This window comes from Anguilla rostrata, chromosome 1 (genome assembly GCF_018555375.3).
Source record: "Anguilla rostrata isolate EN2019 chromosome 1, ASM1855537v3, whole genome shotgun sequence".
Taxonomy (NCBI): Eukaryota; Metazoa; Chordata; class Actinopteri; order Anguilliformes; family Anguillidae; genus Anguilla; species Anguilla rostrata.
The window spans coordinates 22,902,770-22,915,373 of NC_057933.1; the positions used below are offsets into that span (position 1 = coordinate 22,902,770).

A 12,604-nucleotide genomic window follows, 5' to 3' on the forward strand; every position below is an offset into this window, starting at 1 on the left:
TTTTAAAAAAAATACATAATACCAAAGTCACAAATTATATTACCTAAGAAAATGGAACAGGACACCTTACACGTTACTGTATGGTCTATTTGGCTAACAGGAGTGAGTGGATATTGATCATTGAAGCATATCAAACTAGAGTATAAAGTTAAATTTTTTCATTGAAAATCATGGTCATGGGTCATGGTACTAATGGAGCGGGTCATCAGTCAGAACCAGCCAAAGCCATTAAATTAAAAAAAAATCACAGTAGTCTTTTGGCATGCTGGGCAAGGCGTTTTTAAATGTGTAAGGTCTGAAATGGCAATTATGCCCTTGGGGACAAGCATGTAATTTAGTTTAAAGAACAAAAAGCTATAACTTTTTGGCAGGTGTTACTGAGGAACTGGGGCCCCAATCAACACATTTTGTGTGTTGATCTCCTAATCAGCCCTGCTTACACAAGGTTGTTACCGTAACATCAAAAAATTACCATTTTGCGTTAATTTATATTTAGAACAACACAAAGCTATATAAATACACTACATATGCTACACGGCACCGTAAGTAACATAGCATTGATGTGTATTACTAGATCAGTGGCAATTTTACATTGGATTCCTATATGGAATACTGCTGCTTAGGGTTTTTAAAAAAAATTATTTCATATAAGTTAGGACTCGTATCAGATAAATTCAACTGCAGTATGAAGAAATCTGGGAGTCGAGCCATTGTCATCATTTTGATTTTAGTAACTGCAATTTCAGCAGCCATGTAGTGTAGTAACCTGCCATTATACCCTTGGCCATGTTACAGAAAAATACTACTGAGCCCTAGGAATTAAATTAAAAATAAATTATGACATTACATAAGGAAATGTACCAGGATCATGCCATCCTGGAACTTGAATTGCTACTGCCTTGAATTAACTGTTTTTAACATGCTGTCCTAGTGACTGAAGATGATATGGCCATGTATTATAATTTGCCCTGAGATGTTACTCTGAGACAGTAACTGTGATGGCTTGCTTATTTGGTTTTCACCAACACCATAAAATGGACATAAAACCAACAATAGTCAGCCAGCAATGCTTCTCCAGGTTTCCAGGCTTTACTGTGATTTCTTTGAAAGCCTGTGAATACTTTGTGAAATGACTAATGTTACCATTATAGAGCTAGCTTCACAATATCAGACTATTTTTAATGATGAATCTGGCCCTTTGCCTCTTTCTCACATCAGTGAATTGAATCATCGTATAGAGCTCAACCTGAAATACCATTATTATTATTATTATTATTATTATTATCATTATTATTATTATTGTGCCTTGCATTTACATAGCACTCTTTCTCACACTCAAAATGCTCACCACTCATTAGCTGAGGTGGAGAGGGAGAGAGATTTTAAGCCAATTAAACCAAGGGATGATTAGGTGGCAGGTTGAGAGAGCCAGATTAGCCAGAGCCTTGTCTGAATCAGCACACTTGCCAACTGTTGAGTATAATTATTGAGTACACTGGATGAAAAGTTAAGTGGCAAAATTTTCACTAAATGTAGTGTACTTACAACCCCAGGATGATTCACTTATTTCCAGGGTTTCACTGGTTATGTTCAGCAATATACTTCTGCAGAAGTAAATTACTATTTTGATTCGATTTATTTGGCATGCATTTTCACTTTAAAAATGAGACGGAACTTTTCCTTCAACTACAACACTTGAGCATGGCTGCAAAAGGTTGGAATGTCTAACGAGACTTCCTCAGGGTGGTTGGAAAATAGTAAGGAGGATTTTTTTTCGTATACTGTCCATTGCATGCTGAAAAAAATGCAGTACACAGTAGGCACTATGCTTAGTGGATAGTACATACTTTGAGAACACTATAGCTAGATATAATTAGAGGCTAATTCAGACACAGCCCAGGACAACAGGGAACCCCTACTCTGTGTGATAAGTGTTATTGAATTTTTAATGACCACAGTTACCCAGGACCATAGTTTAAGGTCTCATTGGAAAGATGGCATCTCCTACAGCACAGTGTCCCCATCACTAGACTGGGGTTCATTGACTGGAAAAAACAATTACAGACTGGGGTTCATTGACTGGAAAAAACAATTACAGCAGCAGCTGTTTCTTCCAGCTTGGCTTCAGGAATTTGGCAGGGTATCTGGTAGTACAGTTGCTGACAAACTAGCCATTCCTTCCAAAATGGTGAGTGGTGCTGGACTTCATATATGGATAAAACAAATTTGCTGCTTGAGAAAATAAGTTGCTGCTGAAAGTGATCCAGGTTGACTAGTAAGAGGTACTCTTCACCTGCAAATGACACCAAGAGCACACAGACCAGACCCAGCCTTTGAAAAGCTGGGCGTTATTGTGAAAAATGTTCCATCACAGGTTTCTTGTCCAGTTTAGGGCCACATCCGTGGATGGGCCATGCAATCCTGGGTTTAAAGGGGTTTTTCTGCATTCAGAGGGAGCAAATAGCTTTTTTTCAATGTTCCGCGGCCTGTGATTGGCTTAAAATTACCCTCCACCCTACTAACCCCAGCCCCCCCCCCATTCGCAATTGCTTGCCCCCCGTGTCTTCTTTGTTCGGGCCAGCAAAATTCTACAGCCAGCTTTGGTTTCAGTTACAACTTCTGCAACTTTCCATCAGAAGAGAAACTGTCGGTAATTATTTTTTTCAAGGATGATCTACAGTACGGTGCATAACTCGCCAATAATGTATGATGGACAAATGGTCTCCTCAGTGTTGTGAAAAGTGTACTATATCTGTCAATTTTACTGTGGCTCATAGCTTCTCTGCGTCTATAATAGCCGCTTTATAGCAGCAGACTGGGTGTGAATTATGCCGCAGCAGAGCTAGCAGAATGATGTGCTTGTCATGGGAAATTTGCTCTGTCCCATCACAGATTTGTCATGGAGGCATAGCGTCTTCTATAACCTGTATTTTTGCTCATCCTGTGGCTATTCACTTGGAAAGGACAAGTGACTGGCTCTGATATAAGAAATGTTTGATAGGAGGGCATCAATGAGGCGAAGGTTCAACAAAGAAGTACCAACCACTTCTCATGTTATTCATATTCACTATACTGTAGTTCTTACAGTTTGAGATAAAACACACACACACACACACAAACTCACACACAGAAACACACATATACACACACAGAAAATCCATGCTCTTGAAATTAATTGTATATTAAACTAGAATATGGAACTCAGTAGAATACATACCTCCACCAACACTATGTAATTGTCAAGATATTCACTAAAAGATAATCATTTCTACCATGCTGTTCACATCAGGAAATAAACACCTCTGGGCAAATCAACACTATATTTGTTGAGTGGCCTGAAATTAGTTCTCCAGCACCCCCCTGCTGATAGGCATGGTGTTATGTGAATCCATTCAGAAGATGCATGCCTACTTGTGAGAAGCCACGCCCAATGCCACACCCCACTCAGGGAAATCAGTATAAAAATTAATCAGTTCTTCTTTATCTCATGATCAACATTTTTAAGTTTTGTGGTATTATGTGAATCCGTTTGAAAGCTCTATGCTTTTTTGTGAAAAGCCACAGCCACTATCACACCCTTCCTTGTCCCATGACCAAGCTTTCAACAAAGTTTTACTGTATGCAAATCCATCCACAACTTTTGTAGATATTCTGCGACCATAGGTAGACAAACAGACGGAGGCGGAACAGGGCGAAAACATGACCCTGTACACTCTGTAGGCGGAGGTAATTAAGAAGAAAAAATTGCAGCGTCTATTTTTTGAAATCTTTCTCAAGCCTCCTAACACAATTCAGTACCTCCACCAACGTGTTGCTAAGTTTATATCAGTGAATAGTTTATAACCTTTAGCAATGTAATAATTAAGGATAGATATTAATTAGACAACTCGGAACACCCGGAGCCAAGTGGGAGTCTGGAGAGATCAAAGAAAAACTGGAAGGTAAGTGAAGGGTACACCTTTTGTCAGCTCTTTCTTGGAAGGTCGATATCTCCTCAGGGAGCAGAAAGGGTGGGCTCTGTTGTAATTTTTATTTATTAAATTTTTTTGCAAATGGAAGGGAGTTGAGCCCGAATGTTTGAGAACAGGGAATACAGCACAGACATAAAGCACACATGCACGCACATACGCACACAGACACACACACACACCTACACACAGGCACACACACACGCACGCACACACACACGTACACACACACACACAAACACACACCTACACACATGCACACACACCTACACACACACGCATGCATACACACACTTACACACACACACACACACACACCCACACATACACACACGCACACACATTCACACATGCACGCACACATATAGAGTGGTCAAAATGGAAATTGAGAAGTGCCAGTATGAAAGATGAGGATCCTGGGATCCTGCGACAGGTCTATAATTAAATTGCACCTATTCCACTCCCCACACTCAGTTCTCACTGACTGGCGCCAACAGCGGGTCTTTTGTGAGGAAGAGAAACTAAGAATTTCTAATCATCGCTGTCACAAAGACCAGCGTTTCTTGCACTTGCTCGAAACTGAATATTTAAGAGCAAGCTACAGTGTAATCTGCTTGAAAAAACAGTGCCTATCCCAGATAGTTTAATTCTTACAAGTGATGTATTGTTATAAGAGGGGAACATTCAAATGGCAGGAATGAACAAATTTAGATAAAGAACATGATTTGCAGGCATGAATTACGGGCTCGGAATTTCATACTGGCTGTTAACTATTTCTGTTCTGACCACTGTGTGCGTATGTGCATGTGTGATAGGTGGCCATTTTATGTAATCTCTTACCGACCCTGCAGAATTTTCTTGGGACCCATTTGAGGGTTTAATACACAGCAAATAGTTCACATTGGATTGACCTCGTCTCCCATGAATTCATTCATGCCATTGGTGTGGACTTGATCTGAAAGAGGGCTTTGCTGCCACAGACCACAAAACTGGAAAATCACCATGGATACAGCTGAAATGACATCAGTGTAGAAGGAGATTGATTTTATTCTCTTGCTTGTCTCTTGTCATTATGCTCTTCCGTGAAGCAATATCTTCAGCAGAGGTTCCAAACTCTGGTCCTGGAAAGCTACAAGTTCTTGTGTTTTGTCTAGTTATTCAGCAATTAATTGAGCAGTTTAACAGTTCATTACACAGCTATCTTACATCAGCCTCTTGGGTGTAAACCTGTTGCTGTTTTTAAGGTGAGCATCAGCAGACCCACTAGCTTGCCAGGACCAGGGTTGGCAACTCCTGCATTAAAGTCAGAAAGTATTCAGAGATTCAGTTACAAATCCTGACAACACTTCTGATGACAACCACGTGTGATAACCTTTGGTTCGCCCATTTAGTGCCAGGGAATCAATTATTAGTGGTGCTATTTGCTGGTGTAACATACTTCTTTGGTACATGATGATATGCTTAGAATCCTCAGTGGCCAACTAATGTTTTGGAAAGCGGTATATGTGTATTCCATTTGCAGACTGACTGGCTAATAACTACGTCTTAATTTCGATGCAACAGATTTAGAATCCTGTTCTTCCCTGACTACTGCTGAATCACTTCAGATGTCACCTTCATGCCTTGTGACTAAAGAGCTGGGGGGGTGCGTTGATCCGTCCATCCCAGGGATTTAGGGGCTAAATGCTTTATCGAGCTGGTTTTCTACAGCGGGGGGGACAAGGTCAGGTACAAAATAGACAGGGAGAACGGATCATTAATCTGATGGAGATCTAACAGTCAGTGAGAAAGGTGAGGGTTTTTCAAGGTTTCTGCAGGGCCTTAGTTTCTACACTGCACAGTTCCACAGTCACATCGCATTTAATTTGTCACCTGTTAACACAGTCTGGTTTTACCACAGTCATTCGAGTATTTGAACACAAAATCCCTGAAATGTTAAACCCACTGGCTAGAAATTGTATGTGCTTTATACTTTGAGTCATGTACAAACATTTGTAAGTTATTATTTAAGCTGTGATGGAGAATCTATTGCAAGACATTACTGGCAGTTACATTAGTCAATGCTCATATGCAAAGTGATTTGCACAGTCTTTCAAAAGATTTACAATAGCATCCATTGAAACAGCAGGTTACATACTGAAGCAATTTAGGTTAAGTACCTTATGGAAGGGTACAGAGTGCCCTATCCTGGAATCACACCTCCACCTTATATTCTCTAACCATTATTTTACACTGCTGTGCTTGAACTATCACACCTGACACCAAATAGAAAGACAATCAAGTTTATTTAGCTTGTTTCAACTCACAAACATGTATCCTAGTAACATGCTGTCACTGCTGGTACATCAAAGTAGCATGAAATAATATCTGGAATATTGGCTTCAATATTTATTGTTGTGAATAATATTTGATTTCTGTCTACAAAGTTTTGTAAGCCTGACCCATACCAGTCTATATGAAGACAAAGGGAAGAAAAAAAGAATCCTAACAAAAGCAATAGGGTTCTAAAAATAATAAATAAATAAAATGATAATAATCATTATGATCATAATCAATAATCATCATAATCATGGACACCATCACCTTCATCATCATCAGCATAATCACCATCTGTTTTATTGAAGTGAATTCAAGAAATATTCTAACTAAATATTCTAACATCAATATTGAAACATAATGAAATCTAAAACCAGAAGTATGATAAAATGATGCATCATAATACAAATTTAAACAATTCTTTAGCGGCTCTTTGAAAGTGCAGCTTTAAATGTGTTCTTGTTGGGAAAATGCCTGGGAGTTTGGTAATGGACGGGACAGCTGAGGGGGTCTTCAATAAAATGAGAGAGAGAGAGAGAGATAAGCAGTGCAATCCCTCCTTCTTGCCTGCCTACATTGCTTCTGATCTGTGCTTTTGTCAAATTTATCCTATTAATTATAAACTAATTAAATCAATCCAAATGATTATTCCATATATAATCATGTACCCATAACCATACAGATGTTTACCTGCTATTTTCTGTGCGTCATTGTGACTGTAGAACAATCCCAATAGATAAGACTTGACAGCCCTGGAAACATGCACTTTATATATAACATGTCCCTGGTGGCAGGTTTCACACGCACAGTACTGTTGCCCATAAATTATTTGCAGTGTAGCTGCCCTATAAAGGTCAAACAAGCACCATGTATTCCTGTACCGGGGCACTGAGATGGAGGTCATATCTCAAACTGATGTGAGCAGAGAAGCAGTGGGGGTTGAGGTGAAGGGCAGACAGCAAGCCTCTCTGAGCCCAGGCAGGACCATAGTCCATGAAAGCTTTGCCTCACTCCACATAGGCATTAAGGAAGAAGGGAGTCATTCGTATTGCTTGGGCGTGTGCTTCTGTCAACTCCTGCAGCTGGCACGGCCTCGAGTACACAGGTGGCAGCGACAGCTTGCATAACACGCAATCATTTACACCATACAAACAAACAGAGGAGGACACAGCTTACACAACACACAATCATTTATACCATACAGAGGAGGACACAGCTTACACAACACATTATACCATACAGACAAGGACACAGCTTACACAACACACAATCATTTATACCATAAGGACAAGGACACAACTTACACAACACACAATCATTTATACCATACAGAGGAGGACACAACTTACACAACACACAATCATTTATACCATACAGAGGACACAACTTACACAACACATTATACCATACAGACAAGGACACAGCTTACACAACACACAATCATTTATACCATAAGGACAAGGACACAACTTACACAACACACAATCATTTACACCATACAGACATACAGAGGAGGGCACAGCTTACACAACACATAATCATTTATACCATACAGAGGACACAACTTCCACAACACACAATCATTTATACCATACAGAGGACACAACTTCCACAACACACAATCATTTATACCATACAGACAAGGACACAACTTACACAACACACGATCATTTATACCATACAGAGGAGGACACAACTAACACAACACACGATCATTAATACCATACAGATGAGGACACAGCTTACACAACACACAATCATTTATACCATACGGACAAGGACACAACTTAAACAACACACAATCATTTATACCATACAGATGAGGACACAGCTTACACAACACACAATCATTAATACCATACAAAGGAGGACACAACTTACACAACACACAATAATTTACACCATCCAAAGGAGGATACAAGGGCATATCACCCTCATGCTCTCTACATGCAGACCCCGTTCTAGGTATAGGGGATGTAGACCTAGGGTGCCATCTGTCTGGAAAGACACCAAAGAAAAAAAAATATCACAATATAAAATACATGTGCTATGTACACATTAAGACAGTGAACACATTAGTCAATACATACAAAATTCCAATATCAGTGTTCTTGAGCAGGAATGCATTCAAGACACAATAGCGATTTAAAATGTGCCTTCATATTTAGTTTGTGCAGCAGACACATTGTCGCAGGGTTGTGGAGCAGCTGTACAGCTGGGTCTATTTACTGAAGCACCTTGAAGAATCTTGCTCTGGGGTACAGTACATTTGGGCACGAATTCAATGAGTGCAACATGAAGGGAATGTTAAGGAACATGTCTCGTGATCTCCAGCCCACCAACTGTCAAAGAAATGAGTGGTGAAGTTCGAATGGCAGCCATTGTCAAAAATGTGACAAGCCTCTTTCCACAATGTCATCTTTTAATTACATGTATTTTTCATGCCCCTTTGCACACAATAGTGACTGACTGTTTGAATACCATCCTTATTAGAGTGCGCTCAATCAAATCGCTAATTTGTCATGAGGAAGTGTTAATGAATAAAAAATAACAGTGCCAAATTATGATGACGATTAACCACAGGATTCAATAAAACAGCCAAGCCATCTTCTGGGATACCTTATGTTGTAATTGCACTGGACAGAGGCACAGTCCTTGGCATTGGCAGCACCTTAGAAAAGACATAACAATTCCAACATCGTAACGCACCAGTACTAGCACAAAATGTACAGCTTCTCATCAAGAAAATGGGGTTGTTACAAGGTTAAAAACCCAACTGACAAATGACATTCTTAAACTCAGTGGATTGATGTCTCTGCTGCTTTCTCTGGATAGATTCCCAGTCACAAAGATCCATTTAAAATGGGCCATTCTTTCCAGAGTGCTGGTAGATTGCGGAGGTTACAATGCACAGAAACAAAGAGCAACTCCGACATGTTACTGTTCATAGAAGGTCTAACTGTGAACTCTGAAGAACCAGTTTTTGCTGGTTTGCTTTTGCATTTGGCAAAAGATTCCTTCTGTCTGAGAACGACAAAGCTCTGCATCTTGTGTTTTATGAAAATGCATGATGCAGCAGAATCCAGGGACAATTTTGTCATACAGAGTGTGCTGTAGGAAAGGCACAGTGAACAAGAAAGTTCAAGTTATTTTGTTGTCACTTTGCTTTGCTTTGTAATTACAATGACCCATTTTGCTTTCTTCCTGTAAGCTGTCTGTGTTCTGTATTCTCTTCTCATGTGAAATGTTTGACAGCATAGAAGAAACAACATTTTAGTGGGGAAAAAAATATCAGACCCATATTCATTTAATCAATTTGAAATTTGAAGGATACCTGGCCTTTTAACAGTAAAAGTTCAGTTCAGTTCTTTGAATAGAATGAAATTAAAATATAATTAACATGGCATGGCAACTGCATATGGGCCTTGTTTACATTTACATTTGACTACTGACAACACAGATACATTTTGAATTCTGTTGATGTGTCATATGTGGTTGTTGGCTGATAGATTTAATGTATACCATGATGCATATCTGATCCAGAACCTGGATCACATTTCTCCTCGTTGCTTGGCTTGGTGTTCCATCCAACCTGTCAGCCAGCTCTACAACACAGTTTACAGCTAAATGTCAGTAAACACAGTGTCTTGCAGTGCCAACAAACTCATTATGGGATGTTATTTGTCAGTAGAATGTTAAACTGTGCATATAATTACATTCCTTAACTGATGTGTTCCTCAGCGCTGAATCACAATGGTGTGTGGGCCCGGAGATGGATTGGCGACCTGTCTAGGGTGTATTCCTGCCTCTCGCCCACTGCATGCTGAGATAGGCTCGAGACACCCATCGCCCCCCCCCCCCCCCTTCCCCCCAATCCCTCACCCTGACCAGGAATAAAGGGTTCAGAACATGGATAGATGGATGGATGGATGGATAATGAATCACTTAAATGGTGAATGATTTTAATTTATGTAGGATACATCTATACACTTCTTTGTTTTCTGTTCCAAGACTGCCATTAACCTATTGTCCCAGTTGCATATGGCAACAGATGGCTTTTTTTTTTTGCAGATGCATCCGGTCATGGTCAACTATATATAACAGTTTACTGAAACTGTTGAAACCTGTGTGATAATATGTTTACAGTGCAACCTTTTGAGTGCTGCTGGGTTGTATATAGAAATAATGTAAACTATGTTCACAAGGTATATCATTTTGTGGTTAGAAGTGATTTGTACAGTAACAAAACAGTACCTCTGAAATTCATGATTTAAACATTCTCACCCTCATTAAAAATATTTTGGAAATGACTGAGAAATGCAAGCTGAGAAATGTACCATCTTCTCTAAATGAGCAACAGACATTTTAGAACACAATGGCCCAGTTAATTAAACCAATTTTTTGGCAAAGATTATTCTTAATCCTATTTATCTGACTATAATTAAAAAACTGGCACAGATGTGGTTTGTTTTGTCATTTCCACCACAAGATTTAGGCATGGATGTCCAATGACTTTAGAGGTATATTGGAGCAAACATAAATTTTTAATTAGCAATTAAAAGTTACAGTTAAACGTTTTGATAAATTATCCATGGGTGACACAGCTTAAAACTAAATTAAGTTTATTTTTAGCTCCATCCCTGATCTGAAGTTACACTGCCCATGTTGTTAACATCCACACATTAATAGAAAAGAACAAAGTGTGACAAGAGGTTAATGAAAATGGCTTGGCTAGGACTTCGAGACATGGTTGAAGGCGTGATGTGATTTCTGACTTGTGTAACCCTACACACATTCATCCATTATCCTGAGCACTTATTCCTGGTCAGGGTCACAAGGGGGGGGGGGGGGGCTAAAGCCTATCCCAGCATGCATTGTGCAAGAGGCAGGAATACACTCTGGACAGGTCACCGATCCATTGTAGGGCACTCACACCATTCACTCACACACGCATACCTACGGGCCTTTTATGTTCTCCAATCAGCCAGTCCTGCATACATGCGGACTGTGGGAGGAAGCTGGAGTACCTGGAGGAAGCCCACACAGACACGGGGAGAACACGCAAACTCCACACAGAAGGGGCCTTCTTGCTCTGAGGCAACAATGCTATCTGCAGCACCACTGCGCTGCCCACATTGCAAAACAGCTTCTGAAATAAATGACTGTGGGTCAACCTCCATCCTAATAGAAATCCCTTTTCTTTCAAAGCATCCTTCTGGGGGAGGGACACAAGATCAGGCCATTTACTTGCTCTCTGGGAAGCCTTTCTGTTACTTTGCTCATGCCCCACAGTACATCACCATGTACTGTGAAAATTGACATACGTGGTGCTATTAAGACACCCATGGATTGAAATTTCGTTTTTTTACATGGTGTGGAATGTGCTTCTTGCTCAGAAGACATCAGGCACAAATGAGTCCACATACCTCAGTTTGAAAAGAAACATTGATTTTCCATCTTTTGTGTGATCAGCTAAAGACTGAACCAACAGCGACTAAAAACAAAATTCAAGTAATCAATCTTTATTTATTAAGGGTCAGCACGGGTCTATGATCCGTAATAACACCACTGGGCAAAATCCCACTGTCAATATGCATTCTGTAAAAAGAACATGCAATACTGACTTTAAAATGAAGTCGGGAGAAAAATCAATATTGTCAATACAAAACATCTAGTCAAAGAGGACTATAAACCAAAGAGTCCTGTCAGGTCTACAAGGTGTGTGAGCAATAATAAATTAATTGAAGAGGCTGAGGATGCTTGTAAAGCTCCATTCTTTAGCTAAACAGGACAAAAACTAAACAAGCTTTTCATTCTGAGGCAATAACTGAACCAGGGATTTGACAAAAATGGACATTAAGTTGCGAACATTTTGTTTCTGTCCTCGAGCTGAGCAAATTCCATTTGGGCAAGTTTATCCCATTCAGAAATTATGATTACTTCTGCTTTTTAATGGAAGTGGAAAGACATAGATTCAGGAGAGTAGCAAAACCTTCAGAAAAGGGAAAGATACAACAGTGATCACGTTAAAGGGATATTTAATTTTGGTATAACATGAGTAATTTTGTGGAGCTTGCCTCATTGTATTGCGTAGTGTGAATACTAGCATCATTAGCTGAAAGTACCCTGTCATATAGCATCAAGATAAAATATTCTTTTGACTTGGTCCTTTTAATGAGAAATGTTATGAAGGACATGCAAAGTACCAGTTGGCAAATTTCCAACAAGGAGTGGTACAAAGGTTCAGTGCCGAGCTTGAGTCTTGTGGGCAGGTGGACAGTATGTGGTTTGGTAAATGCATGTCAGTGCACACACTGTGT

General features: G+C 39.7%; 1 long non-coding RNA gene across 1 annotated transcript; it reads left to right on the plus strand.

Annotated features, from left to right (window-relative positions):
• Window positions 1-3,761: 3,761 nt before the first annotated feature.
• LOC135241783 (uncharacterized) lies at window positions 3,762-10,474 on the plus strand. The gene is made up of 3 exons (XR_010326110.1): window positions 3,762-3,941; window positions 10,026-10,236; window positions 10,356-10,474. It is a non-coding gene; the product is annotated as an uncharacterized LOC135241783 (long non-coding RNA).
• Window positions 10,475-12,604: the final 2,130 nt, after the last annotated feature.